The sequence below is a fragment of the Aquarana catesbeiana genome, linkage group LG05 (assembly GCF_042186555.1).
Source record: "Aquarana catesbeiana isolate 2022-GZ linkage group LG05, ASM4218655v1, whole genome shotgun sequence".
Lineage (NCBI taxonomy): Eukaryota > Metazoa > Chordata > Amphibia > Anura > Ranidae > Aquarana > Aquarana catesbeiana.
Window position 1 is genome coordinate 405,721,389 of NC_133328.1, and position 22,158 is coordinate 405,743,546.

Sequence of the window (22,158 nt, forward strand, 5' to 3'; positions counted from 1 at the left end):
TCAAAAGCTGTAGTATGGGAGGCCCATAAAGTATTCATTAGAGGCATCTTAATAAAAGCAGGCTCAGAAAGGAAGAAAAAGGAGGCTAGGGAAAGATCAGCCATACAGAAAGGTATTCAGGAGCTGGAACAACGACATAAGCAAACGGGAGAAAAGGAGATACTGGTAGAATTACACAAAAAAAGAGAGGCCATGCGAGAACTCATAGAAATAGACAACCGTAAGGTCTACAACCGGGTAAAGAAAGAAAGATATATAGGTGGCAACAGACCCGGGAGGCCCCTGGCTAGGGTCCTAAGCAAAAAGAAAAATAATAATTATATCGATAAAATAAGAACTAAATTAGGCGAGATCGCCTATAAAGATAAAGACATCGCTAGGACTTTCCAGGAGTTCTACGGGGGACTGTATGCCATAAATAAAAAAATTAGCACTGAAGAAAGGGCAGAAAAGCAAGGGAAAATTAAAAAATACCTAGAAGATAGTGGCCTGTCTAACCTCTCAGAAAATGAACAAGTAACTCTGGAGGCCCCATACACGGAACTTGAAGTGAGGAAAGCGCTCAAAGGGTTGCAAATGGGAAAAAGCCCAGGTCCGGATGGACTGACGGTGCTTTACTACAAAAAATACCAGGATCTACTAATACCAAAAATGTGCTCCTATATGAATGAAGCTGGGGAAAAAGGAGAAATGAGAAAGGAAGCCTTAGAAGCCATAATAGCAGTCATCCCAAAGGAAGGTAAAGACAATACAGTATGCTCAAGCTACAGGCCGATCTCTCTCCTAAACGTAGACACGAAAATTTACGCTAAAGTAATCGCGGATAGACTAAAACCCATAATAGAAAGGATAGTGCATCCAGATCAGGTCGGGTTCGTGTCAGGCCGTCAAGGTAGAGATAATAGCATCAAGACCCTCCTGGCGGTGCAGCAGTTGAAGAAAAGCGGAGTCCCAAGTCTACTCCTGTCAATAGACGCTGAAAAAGCGTTTGACAGGGTAGACTGGGACTTCATGATGGGCACACTAGAGGAGATGGGTTTCGGGATCAAGATACGTAGAAGAATAGGGGCACTATACTCGGGACCTACTGCCAGAGTAAGAACAAACGGAGTCCTTTCAGAGCCATTCGATATGCATAATGGGACTAGACAGGGGTGTCCGCTCTCCCCTGTCTTGTTCGTATTAGCCCTAGAGCCCCTACTAGAAAAGATCAGGAGGTGCCCGGATATTAGTGGGGTAACGATAGGAAAAGATCAATACAAACTAGCCGCATTTGCGGATGACATCCTCTTATACATATCGCGCCCAAAAATTTCCCTCCCGAATATAATGTCAATACTGCTTGAATATGGCAAGCTTTCTAACTTTAAAATAAACCCAAACAAATCGGAGACACTAACCTTTAACACCAGCAAACCCAGAGATCATTCATATCAGAAGCACTTCCCCTTTCAATGGGGGCAAAAGGAGCTAAACTACCTAGGGATTAAGATTACAACCTCATACGAGACGCTTTTCCACGCCAACTTCATACCACTTCTTAATAAGATCAAGCAAGAACTCAGCAGAATTCACATAGGACAATTATCTTGGGGAGGGAGAATAAATATATATAAGATGGTTGTATTGCCAAAAATCACCTACGTAATGCAAATGCTGCCAGTCGCACTTCCACAGGCATATTTAAGAAAACTGCAATCAATTTTTCTTAGGTTCATATGGAGAGGAAAAGCACCACGTTTAAAATTTACACAATTGACAAAAGCGAAGGGCCAAGGGGGATGGGGAGCACCAGACGTATGCAAATACTATGAAGCTATATCTTTAGCTAGAGTAATTGATTGGGCAAAAAATAAGGTAGACAAACACTGGGTGAAAATGGAGAGGGAGATTAGTAATGCCGGGTTGAATAAAATAATTTGGATACCCCCACACTTAAGAGAACTTAGCTCTGAAACACACGAGATCACCAAACACGCACTAAAGATATGGGACAAGGTTCACAAGAGGGAGCACTGGGGATACAATTCCCCCTTAATGTCACTTAAGGACTCAGCATACTTTGCACCAGGGAGAGGGGAGTGGTTCGGGAGATGGCTATTAGATGAAAACATCCAGTTAAAGGATGTTATGCAACAGAATAAAATATGCACATATCAGGAACTAAAAGAAAAAAAAAACCTGTTAGTAATAAACACCTGGCGATACAGCCAACTGAGTCAGTTTATCAGATCCCTCCCAAAACCAATTAGATCAAAGGAAAACCTTCGCCCACTAGAGAAAATGTGCCTGGATAAAGACAGGAAGGGGGGGTTCTCTCAGACATACAGAATACTGATAGAATTAGGGAATACGGATACCCCCTCTTTTATAAAGAAGTGGGAGAAGGAGCTGGGGAGGGAGCTCACTCCTCCAGAAGGGTCATTGATCCTAAGCAGAGTAACAGCCACGTCAGTTAATAGTAAAATCCTGGAGCTAAACTATAGATGTCTAACCAGGATGTACTTGACTCCAGATCGCTTGAGCAAATTTTCAAACGGACCCCCACAATATTGCTGGAGGGGATGTAAGGAGCCGGGATCAATGACCCATATCTGGTGGCAATGCCCGATAATAAAAATATTCTGGACAGAGGTCAGGGGTTTTATTAAAGACATAACAGGGATCAATACCCCAGATGACCCCTGGGTTTGCCTATTCCACCTGAGCGAAATGCCTAATAAAGCCTATCTAAGAACGCTACTACCGCACCTTTTTGATGCGGCCAAAAGCCTGATACCCAAATACTGGAGAAAGGCAGAAAGACCAGCTATGAAGGAATGGTTAGAGAAAGTCAATGAAATACATAACCTAGAATATTTAAGATACAGTGAGGGTACGAAAATGGGCGTCTTTGAGGAAAAATGGAAAAGATGGGAAGAGTTTAAAACCTCCCTGAGAGCGGCCGAAATATGGATAGCCTAGGTTGGAAGATAAAGAGACAAAGAGACCCAGAGATTAACATCTAAAATAATCCTGGAAGCTGAAACAAAGACGGTCTAGAGGAAGATAGAGAGAGAAGGGGGAGGCAGGAGGAGACGCACGGTCATGGGGGGGGTCAGGGGGGAGTAGGGGGGGAGGGAGAGAAATGTATAAAGATATAACATCTAAACACAACATAAATAAGTTTTGCAAGGAGGAGGGGGAAAAAAAAAAAAAAAAAAAAAAAAAAAAAAAGACAATCAGCATTACCACGATGATGAGAAGCAGGAATGGGAAGAAGTTGGATGTACTGATAACTGAAAAACGATTCCCAGATAAACAATCTTGCTGAGTGGAAAAAAAAAAAAAAGAAAAAAAAAAAAAAAAAAAAAAGCGAGTTTCCCCATAGGAGTCAATGGAAACTCAGATAATTCATTCCACAGAGACTATTGTCTACAGTACCGCATGTGGCCAGAGCTGCAGACACTTGGAAACACTCAGAGACCGCTCAGAGCCACTCAAATGGACTCGGAGACACTAGGAGAGGTTAGAAGACACTCGGAAACCTAGCGTTTCTGAGTGTCTCTGAGCGCATCTGAGTGGCTTCGAGTGTCACTGGCACCCTGCACCTCTGGACAATTGCGGTACTGCACACCCCATCGGTTTGAATGCCGCTTGTCTTGTGAGACAATGCTTGCAAACCGAGTCAGGATTTTTTAAAAATAATAGCTCGTATTGCAAAACACTCTTAAACTGCATTACTCGCAATCAGAGGTATTACTGTATGTATATCAATTCAGTTGTGGTTTTCAGGTATTATTAGGCCAAACCCACCCAAAAGTGAACGTTTCATGTTAAGTAGATGTAAACCCTAGCATGTTTAAAGTAGATGTAAACCCTAATTTAATTTTCTGTGTGCACTTTGGATACCAAACAACTGCTTTTATATATATATATATATATATATATATATATATATATACACAGTCCCTTGAAAAAGTATTCATACCCCTTGAAATTGTCCATATTTTGTCATGTTACAACCAAGAACGTAAATGTATTTTATTGGGATTTTATGTGATAGAGCAACACAAAGTGGCACATACAGTAATTGTGAAGTGGAGGGAAAATTATAAATGGTTTTCAAATATTTTTTTACAAATAAATATTTGAAAAGTGTGGTGTGCATTTGTATTCAGCCCCCTTTACTCTAATATCCCTAACTAAAATCTAGTGGAACCAACTGCCTTCAGAAGTCACCTAATTAGTAAATAGAGTCCACATGCGTGCCATTTAATCTCAGTATAAATACAGTTGTTCTGTGAAGCCCTCAGAGGTTTGTTAGAGAACCTTAGTGAACAAACAGCATAATGAAGGCCAAGGAATACACCAGACAGGTCAGGGATAGAATTGTGGAGAATTTTAAAGCAGTTAGGTTAACAAAAAATTATCCCAAGCTTTGAACATCTCATGTAGCACTGTTTAATCCATCATCCGAAAATGGAAAGAGTATGGCACAACTACAAACCTACCAAGACATGTCTGTCCACCTAAACTGACAGGCCGGGTAAGGAGTGCATTCATCAGGGAAGCAGCCAAGAGGCCCATGGTAACTCTGGAGGAGCTGCAGAGATCCACAGCTCAGGTGAGAGAATCTGTTCACAGGACAACTATTAGCTGTACACTCCACAAATCTGGCCTTTATGGAAGATTGGCAAGAAGAAAGCCATCGTTGAAAGAAAGTCATAAGAAGTCCCATTTTCCGTTTGCGAGAAGCCATGTGGGGGACACAGCAAACATGTGGAAGAAGGTGTTCTGGTCAGATAATACCAAAATTGAACTTTTTGGCCTAAAAGCAAAGCACTATGTGTGGCAGAAAACTAACACTGCACATCACCCTGAACACACCATCCCCACCGTGAAACATGGTGCTGGCAGCATCAAGTTATGGGGATGCTTTTCTTCAACAGGGACAGGAAAGCTGGTCAGAGTTGATGGATGGAGCCAAATACAGGGCAATCTTAACAAATATGTAGCTGATACACAAGTTCCGTGCTCCTGAACTAAATGTGTCACTCATGCGCTCATGAAAAAAAGTGTGTATAATAATAACCCCTAAAAGCTGCCAACTTAAATACAAATACATAAATCAATAAAGTGTTTTCAAGAAAAAACAGTGGCGCTGCATAAGTAAATATGTGATAAACCTTCAAAATAATGAGTAAAACAATAAATTATCTAATAAAAATCTCCACATGTGAAAGTGTCCATAAATAGATCAAGTACAAAATTCATGCATGGTGATGAAGTCCATATGCCAAATAAAAAGATCTTTTTAAATAATATAAATGTCTTCCACCACACCAAATGTGATTGTATTCCACTCCCTGTTGAAATCGCACTCACCAGAAGAATATGCCTTGCATTCTCATACTCGGCAAACAAGCTGTTTAAGACCACCAAGGTTTAATCAGACCTCGGCTCTCAGCAGCATTCAAAAAAGGGAGGAACTCCCCACCTTAGTCCACGCTCCCGTAGGCATTCTCCCATCTGTATCGCTGCTCCTCCCGAAGCTGCTTCTCTTTGCTGATTCACCGGTCTCTTTAAGCTGGCATTAGGCTTTAAAAAGTAAAATTGATCTTATGTGTTCCTTTTCTGGGGAAAAGTACATCCTGCTAATATCCAGGGCTTATCGGAGTATCGGAACCTGTCTTCCCAGTGCTCGCCGCCGGCTGGTCTTGATCACGGAGAGAAAAAACTTCAGGTAGATGAATAACCAAATCAGTCCTTAGGAGGGGGACAAAAAAGGAACCAGCTTAAAGAGACCAGTGAATCAGCGAAGAGAAGCAGCTTTGGGGGGAGCAGCGATACAGATGGGAGAATGCCTACAGGAGTGTGGACTAAGGTGGGGAGTTCCTCCCTTTTTTGAATGCTGCTGAGAGCCGAGGTCTGATTAAACCCTGGTGGTCTTGAACAACTTGTTTGCCGAGCATGAGAATGCAGGGCATATTCTTCTGGTGAGTGCAATTTCAACAGGGAGTGGAACACAATCACATTTGGTGTGGTGGAAGATATTTATATTATTTGAGAAGATCTTTTTATTTGGCATATGGACTTCATCACCATGCATGAATTTTGTACTTGATTCATTTATGGACACTTTCACATGTGGAGATTGTTTTACTCATTATTTTGAAGGTTTATCACGGATTTACTTATGCAGCGCCACTGTTTTTTCTTTAAAACGCTTTATCAATCTTAACAAATAACCTGTTAGAGTCTGCAAAAGACTTAAGACTGGGGTGGAGGTTCACCTTCCGGCAGGACAACGACCCTAAACATACAGCCAGAGCTACAATGGAATGGTTTAGATCAGTTCTTCTCAAGTCCTCAAGGCGCCCCAACAGGTCATGTTTTCAGGATTTCCCTCAGATGAAGCAGCTGTGGTAATTACTAAGGCAGTGAAACTGATCAAATCACCTGTGCAAAAATAATGGAAATCTAGAAAACATGACCTGTTGGGGCGCCTTGAGGACTGGAGTTGAGAAACACTGGTTTAGATCAAAGCATGTTCATGTGTTAGAATGGCCCAGTCAAAGTCCAGACCTAAATCCAATTGAGAATCTGTGGCAAGACTTGAAAATTGCTGTTCACAGACACTCTCCATCCAATCTGACAGAGCTTGAGCTATTTTGCAAAGAAGAATGGGCAAAAATGTCACTCTCTAGATGTGCAAAGCTGGTAGAAGTATCCCCAAAAAGGCTTGCAGCTGTAATTGCAGTGAAAAGTGGTTCTACAAATTATTGACTCGGGGGGTAAATACAAATGCACACCACACTTTTCACATATTTATTTGTAAAAAAATATTGAAAATCATTTATCATTTTCCTTCCACTTCACAGTTATGCACCATTTCGTGTTGGTCTATCACATAAAATCCCAATAATATACATTTACGTTTTTGGTTGTAACATGACAAAATGTGGACAATTTCAAGGGGTATGAATACTTTTTCAAGGCACTGTACAGTATATAATTCTATTTTCTTGTTTTTCTTGTTTCTTCATACTTTTTATAATCTCAGTCCTGTTGATCTTCTTCAGTGTTTTTTTAGCCACTTCCTGTCTATATGCACTCGCTCCAGAGTTGGGTGCACGTTATTGCTTATGACCAAGTTCAATTACAACAATGGTCCATGCCTACACAATTGTCACAACCAACTATAGTCCCTCCAGTTGGTACACGAGACAGCGTGACAATGCAGATGAACAAATGGGAGACAGTTGTCAGCTCTTAAGAGGAGGTGCTTGCAAAAAGTCCTTAGTAGCAAGATCATCAGGGATATTTTTAATAAAAGCTGCAGACTGAAAACACCTTTTGAAATTACATTAACATGTTAACAATTACATGTTAAAGTTCATGCAAAACTTTAGTTATCCAGTTTTTATCTACTTCAATGGATTAGCATCTTATAATAAATGCTGGCTGCTAATATCTTACAATAAACCTGTGTAGTTCTATAGATATTCAAGTATTTACATATTCTTAAAAATAATCTGATGTAAAAATAAAACTTTTTTTATGTTTTTCATACAGTGGAATTGTCAAACAAATCCTGTTGCTATAGTAAAATTTTACAGCAAAGCATAGTGTGTAAAAGAAGAGTGTGAATACTTACCTTACTTCCTGTCCATGCTACCGAACACTGCTCCGTTCATGAGAAATAGTCCTCCGAAGTCTACTGGGAAACTAAAACCATTATAATAAATGCTGGCTGCTAATATCTTACAATAAACCTGTGTAGTTCTATAGATATTCAAGTATTTACATATTCTTAAAAATAATCTGATGTAAAAATAAAACTTTTTTTATGTTTTTCATACAGTGGAATTGTCAAACAAATCCTGTTGCTATAGTAAAATTTTACAGCAAAGCATAGCGTGTAAAAGAAGAGTGTGAATACTTACCTTACTTCCTGTCCATGCTACCGAACACTGCTCCGTTCATGAGAAATAGTCCTCCGAAGTCTACTGGGAAACTAAAACCAACCATAGACAATTTGAATTTCAGCCTGTCCCTGATGAACCGTGTATAGGCAGGCTGGTTTTGATGTTCATGACATGGATGATGATGATTGATCGACTTGGGTACAACCAGCATGTCAAATTTTTAGGATGCGATTATTGCCAGCAATAATCACTGTGTTCTCCCAGCAGGAGTGGCTCCTCGCACCTCCTCTCTCCCCTGACGGGAGAACACAATATCTCCACAGGAGGGATTCCCCCCATCAACACTGACTGTGGTTGCAAGAAAGGCAATCTTGTATTCAATGACCTGCCTAACACTTTTGGGTGTATTGAGCTCTTGGGTCCCCCAGAGCTATCACTCTTGCTGACCTCCACATCCCCACTGTCTACTCTAGTGACCTGGAGGTCAAAGAGGAACCAGGGAGAGCTGTGGGAAAATGCACTCCTGAAGGGGCCAAAATATTCCATGGAAGAAGCCACGTATTCCAATTAAAGTTATTGTAACTGGCCCACGTAAAGGTTCTTATACTTCTTAATTAATTTACCATCTTCTAAGCATGCCTAAGAGTAATAAATAACAGGGCCCCATAGTTAGGAGCAATGTAATGAGTACAGGGCCTCTATTATGTGATAGTTATCTGTACAATCACAAACGAGGAGATCGTGTAAGAAGTCAATCAGTTACTAAGGCACCAATTGTCAGACTTCAGGTGACTTCTAATCATAGATGCTCTTTATGACATGTCAGATTTAAGCAATTTAATTCTAGTGTGAATTTAGACAGTCACATAGCCGACTAAGTAAGTGTGCCAGGTTTAACAAGTTAAAACGGAATTTTCTGATTTTTGTAGATGCCCAGTGATGACTCCTTTAGGGCTGAAATTCATAAAAGGCATACAGCTTTGGGGAAATCATTTAAGATGAATGCATCAGGGGATTGTTTAAATCACACGGGAAAGTACTCTTGAGAGAGGAAGGCCTTAAAGTGCAAGTAAGAAATATGTCCTAAGGGGTGGTTAATAAATGAAGTTAGAGATTCAGAAGGGAATCGTTTAGAAGTGAAACGTGAGGAAGCATCATCTCAAGGGAAATACTTTTTTTTGGCTACACTAGAGAATGGTATTAAAACTATAAAACAGAAATCAAAGTAGGCATGTTTGTAAAGTTCAACATAAGTTTAAAAAAAAAAAGATATTAGCTTGTTAGAACAATCAATGTATAAAGCAGCTCATATGTGTTTTTTTAATTCGTGACAATGACCCTTCTCTTTACCATGGTTCACTCAACACATATTGAGGTTTATGTAAGAAAAAAATGTATCTTACACACAGCTTCTTAGTGATATTTATTCATCTCAGCACATGTGAAATTCACACTAAATTTTATATAACCATATGATGCCTAGCTTCCAGATTGGTAGATGAGAAGTTCCAGTTCTTGGTGAGAACACAATGATAGGTCTCTAAGTGTCTTGCCACACATGCAAAGATTTTGTTATACCGAATCTGCTAAAATATGAATGTTTAAAATATATATACTTTTACTTCAACAAGATGAAAAGGTAATCAGATTTCATAGTCCTATGATTTCTAAACTATGAGATATTTCCACACTGCTGGTGGTACTTAGTGGCTTTGTAACACTACAAGGCTCTTGCCTTGCTCTATGGTGTTGATGTGAGTAATCTTCCAAACTGGACTGAAGTCTTAAAGCGGAGTTCCACCCTTAAATTTTTTTTACATAATCACAAACCTTTAATCCTATAAAGAAACATTTGGGGGACATTTTTTTATATACTTACCAGAAACGCCCTGTTGTTATGTGTGCTCCTAATCTGCCACTTCCTGGTCCGCTGAGCTCCTCGTCACTTCCTCCCTCGCCTGTGCTCCTGGGAAATGTGAGTTATCATTTCCCAGGAGTCTATGGGCAGTACTGTGAGCAAAAATTGCGTTATTTCCCGACAGGAAATGAAGCGATTTAAGGCGGTTGCCATAACAACGGGGCGAGACCTTCCTTGGTCGCCGCCCATTGTTATGGTAACTTTCTAAACAATCGACACTACAGCCGCCAGAACATCACGCATGCGCAATATCACAGCATGCACCTCTCCATCGGTAATCCAGGAAGAGATTGCGATTGAGCTTCACATGTCCACAATCATCATGGCAACAGCCAGAAGAGGATTTACTAAGTTATGAGTATAAAAGAAATATATTATCAACATCCACTAGTAAATATATGATATCGTTCTTTATGTTCATAATGCGTTATGCTCCGATACCTGAAAAAAAAATAAAAATAAAACTCTGGAAATCCGCTTTAAATAGTTTTGAAGGGCCAGTCTTAGGGATGAGCCGAACACCCCCCCTGGTTTGGTTTGCACCAGAACATGCAAACAGGCAAAAAATTTGTGCGAACATCGTTAAAATCTATGGGACACGAACATGAAAAATCAAAACTGCTAATTTTAAAGGCCTATATGCAAGTTATTGCCATAAAAAGTGTACGGGGACCCGGGTATTGCCCCAGGGGACATGTATCAATGCAAAAAAAAGTTTTAAAAACTACTGTTGCTTAAAGTGAAACAATAAAAATGAAATATTCCTTTAAATATCGTACCTGGGGGTCCCCTTAGTCTGCCTGTAAAGTAACGCATCTGTCCGATGTGTTTACAGTCCTGCAGCAAAATGACATTTCTAAAGGAAAAAATGTCATTTAAACTTGCTCGCGGCTGTAATGTGTTGCTGGCCCCTGGTAATATAGATAAAAATCAAGAGAAAAATGGCGTGGCCCCCCCCCAGTCTATACCAGGCCCCTTGGGTCTGGTATGGATATAAATGGTAACTCCACACCAAAAAAAAAGGGGTCCCCCCCAAAATCCATACCAGGCCCTTATCCGAGCTTGCAGCCTGGAGGACAGGATGGGGGGGCGAGCGAGTGCCCCCCCTTCTGAACCATACCAGGCCACATGACCTCAACATGGTGAGGGTGATTTGGGGTCCCCCCCAAAGCACCTTGTCCCCATGTTGATGGGGACAAGGGCCTCATCCCCACGCCAAAACTCCACGACAAAATGAAAAAAGAATTGGCGTGGGGTCCCCCCAAAATCCATACCAGACCCTTATCCGAGCATGCAGCCTGGAGGACAGGATGGGGGAAGAGCAAGTGCCCCCCCCCACCTTCTGAACCATACCAGGCCACCTGACCTCAACATGGGGAGGGTGCTTTGGGGTCCAAGGGCCTCATCCCCACAACTTTTGCCCAGTGATTGTGGGGGTTTGCGGGTGGGGGGCTTATTGGAATCTGGAAGCCCTCTTCAACAAGGGGGCCCCCAGATCTTGGCCCCCCTATGGGAATGGGTGTCAAAAAGTAAAAATGACAGGAGACAGATTTTGACAATTCCTTTATTAAAAAAGAAACAAAAAGTGTCCTGCGATGTCCATCCTTCTTCAACCACGGCGCCGGCTTACCCTAAAAATAGAAAAAAAAAGCTTTGCCTTGATTGCTATCTTTTCGCGGTGACAGCTGTTATAAAGGGAGGGGCCACCCGCTGATGTAACCAGATGACCCCACCCCCTCTGATGGCACATGACGTCAGAAGGGGCAGGGGTCACTGGGTGGCCCCGCCCTTGCCTATATAACAGCTGTCACCGTGAAAAGACAGCAGTCGGCGGGACGCCTCCCATCGAGGTCTGTCGGTGCCATGATTGAAGAAGGATGGACATCCCAGGACACTTTTAAAAAAAATAAAGGACTTGTCAAAAACTGTCTTTTGTGGTTTTTACTTTGTGACACTTTTTTTGGTGAATGGGTAGGGGTACAATATACCCAATACCCATTCATACGGGGGGGCGGGATCTGGGGGCCCCCTTGTTAAAGGGGCTTCCAGATTCCGATAAGCCCCCTGCCCGCAGACCCCAACAACCACTGGGCAAGGGTTTTGGGGATGAGGCCCTTGTCCCCATCAATATGTTGAGGGCAAGCAGCCTGGTATGGTTCAGGGGGGGCGCTCGCTCATCCCCCCCATTCTGGCCTGCCAGGTTGCTTACTCAGATAAGGGTCTGGTATGCATTTTGGGGGGTCCCCCACGCCATTTTCCCTTAAAATCCATACCAGATCTGAAGGGCCTGGTAGTGATTTTGGGGGGGACCCCAACACCATTTTTTTCTTAAATTTAGGTGCAAGGTTACCCTTAACCACTTCAATAAACTGTGTTATATATACTACACTGCCTGCACTGACTGAATATAGAGTCTACACCAGGGGTGTCCAAACTTTTTTCAAAGAAGGCCAGATTTGATGCAGTGAACATGCGTACGGGCTGACCATTTTGCCTGACATTCTTTTAACCATTAAAATTCGGTCTAAGTGTGTTCATTCGAGCACTAATACACTGCCTAACAAGAATTCTTTTGCGTTTGTGGCTGTGTGTGAGTAAAGAGATGAGCTCGGGAGTATTATTTGGATATATCGTATTTATTGGCGTGTAACACAAACCTTCACTTTAAGAGGGAAGTTTTAAGGAAAGAAAAATGTTAAATAAAGAACTGAGAAGCAAAATAAGGGTCAGTACCCATCTGCAGCCTCACAAGTGCCCATCTGCAGCCTCACAAGCGCCCATCTGCAGACCCACCATTGCCATGAATGTAGCCCCACCATTGCTAAGAATGCAGCACCCACCATTGCTAGGAATGCAGCACCCACCATTGCCAGGAATGCAGAACCCACCATTGCCAGGAATGCACCCACCATTGCCAGGAATGCACTCACTATTGCCAGGAATGCAGCACCATTGCCAGGAATGCACTCAGCATTGCCAGGAATGCAGCACCATTGCCAGGAATGCACTCACGAGCGCCAAAGATTACCTACAGCAGAATCTCCTGTTTACACGGCAGCCTCTTTAATAGAAAGTTCCACCTCCTTTGATGGACAGAACAGTCGTCCTATGGCGCCGGAGACATGAATATCCTATTACAGAGGCCGCCTGTAAACAGGAAATTCTCCTGTGTGTGTATAGTGCTCGTCCCGTCTCCTCCCTGTCCCCTCCAAGGCATATACATCTTTTGTGGCCCCGCCGCTGGGAGATCGTCGGGGGCCACAAAAGATATATATGTCCAAATAACCAGGCAGGCCGTTCAAAACCGTCGGCCAGCGAGCCGGACTTTGGACATGCCTGGTCTACACTGAATATGTAGTCTAGACTAAATGCAGAGTATCTCACAACTGAATACACTCCTCACATTTTTGTAAATAATTTATTATATTTTTTCATGTGACAACACTGAAGAAATTACACTTTGCTACAATGTAAAGTAGTGAGTGTACAGCTTGTATAACAGTGTAAATTTACTGTCCCCTCAAAATAACTCAACACACAGCCATTAATGTCTAAACTGCTGGCAACAAAAGCGATTACACCCCTAAGTGAAAATGTCCAAATTGGGCCCAAAGTGTCAATATTTTGTGTGGCCACCATTATTTTCCAGCACTGCCTTAACCCTCTTGGGCAGGGCCATCTTTAATATTGATTGGACCCTGGGTAAAAATTTGTTTGGGCCCCAACCGCCATTTCGCTCTCCACCTGCTCGGAGACATACAATAAATAGCAGCTGATCTTAAAATCAGTTTACTGTATCAGAGCAGGCAGCGATTGCAATTGGCTGTCAGAGGTTACAGCATATCATTACCGCTTACTGACTGGTTGCTAGAGGTTACAGCACACATTAAGGCTCACTGATTAGTTGCTAGAGGTTACAGCACATGATTTCTGCTTGTTGATTGGTTGCTAGAGATTACTGTACAGTAATACTGCTCACTGATTGGTTGCTATAGGTTACAGCACATCTTCTCCTCACTGCAGGGGGGCATGATATACATATAAATGCTGCCTTTATTTACATATCAACGCCGTTGGCCTCAGCTATTTACATACGAATACAGATGCTATTTACATATGAATGTTGACGTTATTTACATTTGAATGAAGGTTATTTACATGTAAACACAGAGTCTCCAGGTGAGTCATCTGTACACAACAATAGGGCAGAGCGGGGCAGCATTAGTAGCAGCACTTCACACTGAGATATCGGGACACAGCACAGGACTAAAACTTCAAGGGAATTTAAACTGGTATAGTTGGCAAGTATGAGGCAGCTGCTTTGGGCCCCACAACAATGACAGGGCACAGGGCAGCTGCACCTTTTGCCCTGCCTTAAAGACGGCCCTGCTCTTGGGTATGGAGTTCACCAGAGCTTCACAGGTTGCTAGCGCACAGGTTGCCACTGGAGTCCTCTTCCACTCCTCCATGATGACATCACAAAGCTGGTGGATGCTAGAGACTTTGCGCTCCTGCACCTTCCATTTGAGGATGTCCCACAGATGCTCAAAAGGGTTTAGGTCTGGAGACATGCTTGGCCAGTCCATCACCTTTACCCTCATCTTCTTTAGCAAGGCAGGGGTTGTCTTGGAGGTGTGTTTGGGGTGTCGTTTTGTTGGAATACTGCTCTGCGACCCAGTCTCTGAAGGGATGGGATCATGCTCTGCTTCAGTATGTCACAGTACATGTTGGCATTCATGATTCCCTCAACGGTAGCTCCCCAGGGCTGGCAGCACTCACACCATGATACTCCCACCACCATGTTTGATTGTAGGCAAGACACACTTGTCTATGTACTTCTCACCTGGTTGTCACCACACTCGCTTGACACCATCTGAACCAAACAAGTTTATCTTGGCCTCATCAGACCACAGGACATGGTTCCATTATTCCATGTCCTTAGTCTGCTTGTCTTCAGCAAACTGTTTGCGGCTTTCTTGTGCATCATCTTTAGAAGAGGCTTTCTTCTAGGACGACAGCCATGCAGACCAATTTGATGCTGTGTGCGGTGTATGGTCTGAACACTACTGAAGCAGAGCATGATCCCCTTCCTGCGGAGTCTGGGCCGCAGGGCAGTATTCCAACATGATAACAACCCCAAACACATCTCCAAGATGACCACTGCCTTGCTAAAGAAGCTGAGGGTAAAGGTGATGGACTGGCCAAGCATGTCTCCAGATCTAAACCCTATTGAGCATCTGTGGGGCATCCTCAAATGGAAGGTGGAAGAGCACAAGATCTCTAACATCCACCAGCTCCATGATGTTATCATGGAGGAGTGGAAGAGGACTCCAGTGGCAACCTGTGAAGCTCTAGTGAACTCTATGCCCAAGAGCGTTAAGGTAGTGCTGGAAAATAATGGTGGCCACACAAAATATTGACACTTTGGGCCCAATTTGGACATTTTCACTTAGGGGTGTACTCACTTTTGTTGCCAGCGGTTTAGACATTAATGGCTGTGTGTTGAGTTATTTTGAGGGGACAGCAAATTTAAACAATAATACAAGCAGTACACTCACTACTTTACATTGTAGCAATGTGTCATTTCTTCAGTGTTCTCACATGAAAAGATAGAATAAAACATTTACAAAAATGTGAGGGGTGTACTCACTTTTGTGAGGTACTATATATATATATATATATATATATATATATATATATATATATATATATATATTAGATTGTATGTATATATAAATGTATAGTGGCCTGCACGCCACTAATTAACCTGCCTGCTAATCTAGCTCAATCTATCTCCGTCCACACACTATACACGGCTGCTATGTATGCAGCCTTATATAGTGTGGGGCGTTGACTTAGTCCCCCTGAGCCATGATTGGCCAAAGGCACCCTGCCTTTGGCCAATTATGGCTCTCGCAACAGAGCGCGCTGTAATTGGCCAAAGCATGCAGGACAGGTGCATGCTTGGGCCAATCATCAGACGTCAATGCACTGCGATCTTGCAGTGCATTATGGGGCATTTTGCGGTGCTCGAATTTCCCGTGACCGCCCCGCCCCATATGTTTGGTTTGTTTGCGAGCAAACGAACACCCGATATTCGAGTCGAACTTACATCGACTCGAACCGCAGGCTCATCCCTTGCCAGCCTGCATATATAAGATATTCTTCTTTCTGTTGAAGTCTGTTTAGGGCTATAGCAACCATTTTGGCGAGGCCAGAGTTCAGGGTCCAGTTTGGTTACCAGTTCCTTATTGAGCAGAAATGCTAGTGCTGTGAATATGAAAGTGGTGTGCATCAATGTAACAAAGGAATTAATATGTGTGCAAGTTAACAAGAAAATATGGTTTGGAAAAAGTTCAGTATATTTGTTTTTAACACCCCAAGAATGAAAAATATCTTTCTCTTGCAGTGCCCCCCCCCATGACACACACACATTGTAATAGGGCGTACACACGGTCGTACTTTGTTCGGACATTCCGACAACAAAATCCTAGGATTTTTTCCGACGGATGTTGGCTCAAACTTGTTTTGTCTACACGCGGTCGCACAAAGTTGTCGGAAAATCCGATCGTTCTAAACGCGGTGACGTAAAACACGTACGTCGGGACTATAAACGGGGCAGTGGCCAATAGCTTTCATCTCTTTATTTATTCTGAGCATGCATGGCACTTTGTCCATCGGATTTGTGTACACACGATCGGAATTTCCGACAACGGATTTTGTTGTCGGAAAATTTTATCTCCTGCTCTCCAACTTTGTGTGTCGGAAAATCCGATGGAAAATGTCCGATGGAGCCCACACACGGTCGGAATTTCCGACAACACACTCCGATCGGACATTTTCCATCGGAAAATCCGACCGTGTGTACGGGGCATAAGAGTTAGCTGCTCATTCAGCCTAGGGGAGCAGGAATGAGCGGTTAAACTTAACCTATTCTGCACTCCAGCTGGTCCCTCCAACAATGCAGAGGGTCCCAGGAAGGCTCTAAGGGGTTAATAGCCCTGTGTTGTATGTGAGGACGTTGTAAGACCACACACAGTCTTAAGGATCGTAAAGAGAGAGGGGGAACATGTCAGAGCCGACAGGGGTAGGGTAAGTAAAGCAACCTCTTCAACTCTCCCTAGACCTAATAAGCATTTAACCCTTGTTGTGCAGGGGGGGTCCCCACTGCAAGGGAAGATTTTGTCTAATTCCTGGAGTTGATCATTAGAGAGAAGTCCCGTCCACCAAAAATTAAAAGTCAGCAGCTACTAATACTGTAGTTGCTGACTTTTACTGTTAAGGAACTTACCTGTCCAGGCATCCAGCGGTGTCCTCACCCGTGTCAATTCTTGAATCGACTCTTGGGTGCTGGTGCCGCCATCTTGGCTAAGGGAAACCGGTAGTGAAGCTTTGCGGCTTCACAGCCGGTTTCCTACTGTGCATGAACGAATCGCGCTGCGCTCTGTGAATGGGCCAGCTGCAGGGGGAAGGAGGGGGGCTGAACTTCTGGCTTACTTCACCACGGCAAACTGAGCCTGTAGTGGGTACATGTCAAAACCAGGAGCCCGCTTCCCCTCCCCCCAAAAGGTGCCAAATGTGGCAGCAGAGAGGGGAGGAGGCAGACAAGCAGAGCTTCAAATTTTGAGTGGAGCTCCCCTTTAAGTTCAAGGATTTGTGCTTATGACCTTGTGTACAATGCTGTGCTACACATGCAGTTATGAAATGTTTAATAAATTCCAACATATACAGTAAATGCCTTTCACTGCTTGTTTTTTATTAATGTGTTATTATTCTCAATTAACATTAACATTCCTTACTTTACAAATCAAATATAAAAAAGAACTATTATCTTTAAAAAATTGTAAATAAACACGAACACTGAATGGAACCTTCTCTCTTGCAGGGTCCGACAAACTGAAAGGACACACTGGTGATGTAGTGACCTGGGGGAGACATGGCATGGAACACAGGATTCTGAAGATTCTACTACCATTCTAGCACTTAATAAGAGCAAGATTGTCTGCAACAGAGACAGTAATAGTAAGTAATATACAGTACTTAGTTTACATTCCTGTGTTTGTTTACAATGTTGTAAAATGGCAGCAGAGAGTTTTTAAAGGAAACTAATAATAAAGCACTTGAGAAATGTTACCTGGCGCAGAGACACTAAAGGTGATTCATGATTTACTCTCTGCAAAAAGCTGTTTGGTGGCCGCCCAAAAGTTAAAACCTTTCTTTAAAACTCCATCCTTGTAACAACACATAGGGGTTTATTTACTAAAGGCAAATCCACTTTGCACTACAAGTGCACTGCAAGTGCACTTGGAAGTGCAGTCGCTGTAGATCTGAGGGGGACATGCAAGGAAATTAAAAAACAGCATTTTTGCTAGTACATTACTGGATGATAAAATCAGCAGAGCTTCCCCTCATTTCAGATCTTCCCCTCAGATCTAAAGCGACTGCACTTCCAAGTGCACTTGCACTACATTTGTAGTGCAAAGTGGATTTGCCTTTAGTACATCAACCCCATAATTATCTCTCTGGTGCCTAAAAAGTGTGATGCAGGCAACAGGGTTGCAAACAACTTGTATGCTCCTTCCCTACTAAACCTAAAGAAGTTCCTGCTACATCATTGGTCCAATGTTACAAGCTTTACCCTGCCTGCTCTAAGCCTGAGAACTGAGTGATCACAGTACCGCAGATCGCTCCGTTCTGGGGTCCTCACTGAGCATAGAGTAATGATTGTCAGTTAGCACTCTCTGTTCTGCCCCTCCAGCGCTCACTGGAGCACCAGGCAGGAGAGAGGGCAGGATTGGCTGGCTCGGGCTCTCAGCGGCTCACTCAGAGGCTGGGCCAGCTGCCTGTAAGGCATCTGGGTGGATTCCGACATTATTGCATTATTGTTACTCCAGAGTTTGGAGTGGCTATGTGATGTTAGCCGACAGCAGAATTTACCCCGCCGTCGGCTAATTCTGGGTCACATGAGAAGTATGACCAAAAGAACTTTGGCCATACATCTCTTTTACAGTGAAACCTGTGCCTTGTCTTTTCGGACTAAAGCAGTAGGTTCACTCTAGGAGTACTCCACCAGCTGTTTACCTTCCCTTTGCTCTGCTCTGTTTGGCCACAGAGAACAAACAGAGGAATCATATGTAAACTTCTAGTTGTGACTTGGAACTTACTCAGGGCTGAGGACTTTTGCCCCATTCCCTGTAACAGAGTTGGATGTCTGAGCAGCCAATTATCAAGTACTATTGTATGGTAGGGAGGGAACTGATTCATAACCTATATCCAGAGATATCAAGTATTTTTTTTTCACTTTCATTAGCTGAACAGTGGAGGAGTGAAGAGATGGGAAAAGCACGTATCACTTAAAGGGGTGCACTGGACTTCTCCCTATCCTCCATGGCTCACAGATTTTGGAAATACAGTGGCTTATAAAAGTATTCATACTCCTTGAAATGTTCCACATTTTGCCATGTTACAACCAAAAACGTAAATGTATTTTATTGGAATTTTATGTGATAGACCAACATAATTGGGAAGTGGAAGGATAATGTGAAAAAATGATAAATGGTTTTCAAAATGGTTTACAAAAAAATCTGAAAAATGTGACGTGCATTTCTATTCAGCCCCCTTTACTCTAATACCCCTAACTAAAATCTAGTGGAACCAATTACCTTCAGAAGTCACCTAATTAGTAAATAGAGTTCACCTGTGTGTAATTTAATCTCAGTATAAATGCAACTGTTCTGTGAAGCCCCCAGAGCTTTGTTAGAGAACCTTTGTGAACAAAGAGCATCCTGAATGCCAAGGAACACACCAGACAGGTCAGGGATAAAGTTGTGGAGAATTTTAAAGCAGGGTTAGGTTATAAAACAGTATTCCAAACTTTGAACATCTTATGGAACACTGTTCAATCCATCATCTGAAGATGCAATGAATATGGCATAACTGCAAACCTACCAAGACATGGCCATCCACCTAATTTGAGAGGCCGGGCAAGGAGAGCATTAATCAGAGAAGCAGCCAAGAGGCCCATGGTAACTCTGGAGGAGCTGCAGAGATCCACAGCTCAGGTGGGAGAATCTGTACACAGGACAACAATTAGTCATGCACTCCACAAACCTGGCCTTTATGGAAGAGTGACAAGAAGAAAGCCTAAAAGCAAAACGCTATGTGTGGCGGAAAACTACCACTTCACATCACCCTGAACACACAATCCCCACCGTGAACCATGCTGGTGGCAGTATCATGTTGTGGGGATGCTTTTCTTCAGCAGGGACAGGAAAGCTGGTCAGAATTGATGGGAAGATGGATGGAGCCAAAAATGTCACTCTCTAGTTGTGCAAAGCTGGTAGAGACATACGCAAAAGAAATTGTAGCTAAATTTTGCAGCGAAAGGTGATTCTACAAAGTATTGACCCGGGGGAGCTGAATACAAATGCACACCACACTTTTCACATATTTATTTGTAAAAAAAAATGAAAACCATTTATCATTTTCCTTCCACTTCACAATTATGTGCCACTTTGTGTTGGTCTATCACATAAAATTCCAAAAAAATACATTTAAGTTTTTGGATGTAACATGACAAAATGTAGTCAATTTCAAGGGGTATGAATACTTTTTTAAGGCACTGTAACTATGTCAAAAATGTGCTGCTCTTTCTTTTTTACTTTATTCATTTAAAAAGTTACACAATTGCATTTAACTGTTTGGTGTCTATAAGTACAAGCTTAGTTTTTTGATAAAAGCAGGAGGGCGATTTCTGACACCTTTGAGTGAAGTACGGTACTTGCATTGTGCTGAAGGGCAGAAGGCCTTTTTGCTTATAGGAATACCAAACTTTGTACTCGGTGAGTCAATAGAAATAAGGGTTTCACTAATTTTTTTTTACTTTCAAATGAAAAGAAATTTTTTTGTAAAAACAAAGAACAAAAACTGCCTGGTCATCTGATGTGAACTTGTTAAATAAATTGTGGGAGTTGGTCAACAAAAAGTCAGTGGAGCTGAGTTTTTCTACTAGAGTAAATACTTTGGAAAATACCTTGTTCTTAGTCAAATTGCAATAGCTTTTTTAGTACTACAGTTCTTTAAAATGAAGCAAGTGTAAGAGATAGATACTTACTATGATTACCAGTTTGATCTGGATAGGAATGAATGAACAATTACTGTAAGTGTTTTTAGCTAATCGTAAATTTTTTCAGGGCTGTTAAATTCGTTTGGGTTCTATCTCTACAAAACATGCCTGCCAATGTGTTGCCAACTTCTTCTAAAGGTAAAAATGACCACAGCCTGATTCAATTCACCTAATTACTTAATTATATTTGTTTACATGTGTTGCTTTGTCTTGCAGCCAGATCTTGGTATGCCACATTGAATGTAGGACCACCCAGTTTATATTCCTAACATCTGGATGAAACCGACACTGCAAGAAGGGGAGAAAAACTGGCAAAACTGGCAACAGTGAGTGTGCATAAACTACTTTCAGTAACAGTTGCCTTTCTTTGTCTGCTGCACATTTGTCATTAGTTTAACATATTAAAGCTTCTTAAAAAAAAAATTGAACATTATTACAGCAAATTGTGTCAGAGTGAAAGTGTGATCACAGAACATTTTGAAGCTTATAAAAATAATTTCTAGTTTATAGTGAACTGACATATTATTCCTCACATTATACAAATTTCAGGTTGATAAAATGTTTCATTTATGAGCTTAGACGTGTATAATCTTCACTGATAGACGTCAGTATGAATGCTGATTTTGCATTGTAAAAATAATAATTTACTTAGGTTACACTCAAGGGTATATTGTCTTTTTCAAGTGTGACATCACTGCAAAGGCTAATAACCAAATATAAAGACAGGTTTACATGCTTCCACAATGGCACTTACATTACAGTATATAGTATATTGCTAAATATACAGTTTATACAGTAAATGGATTTGAGAAATCTTCATGTTTTGTACATAGAGCCTCATACTGTATATGAAACCATTAACCAGTTCAGGTCCACCCTACAGTAGTTTTACTGTTACAGGACGGCACCTGTGTTCAGGATCACGTATATATACGCAGTCCGACACTTCCGGGTAGTGGGCGCACATGCGTGCAGGCGGCGGCTCATTTCCGCTGTGATTACGGCGGCCGATTGTGAAAAAGGACACAGAACTGCTATCTGCCTATGTAAGCAAGGCAGATCGCTGTTCTGACAGAGGGGAAGGGATGGAATTTGTGTCCCTGCGAAGCAGGGAACAAATTCCATGTCCTCCCCTAGTAAAAGCACTTCCCACAGTGTAGTAAAACACTGGCTAGGCACACAGTTAACCCTTTGATTGCCCACTA

The 22,158-nt window shown here is 42.2% G+C and overlaps 1 long non-coding RNA gene across 12 annotated transcripts in view; it reads left to right on the plus strand.

Annotated features, from left to right (window-relative positions):
* Positions 1-22,158, plus strand: part of LOC141144974 (uncharacterized) — a 533,505-nt gene that overhangs the window by 338,067 nt on the left and 173,280 nt on the right. For all 12 annotated transcript variants that reach the window (XR_012244487.1, XR_012244492.1, XR_012244488.1 and 9 more), the window contains 2 exons: positions 17,714-17,850; positions 21,170-21,279. This is a non-coding gene — a long non-coding RNA (uncharacterized lncRNA). The remainder of the gene's footprint in view (positions 1-17,713; positions 17,851-21,169; positions 21,280-22,158) is intronic.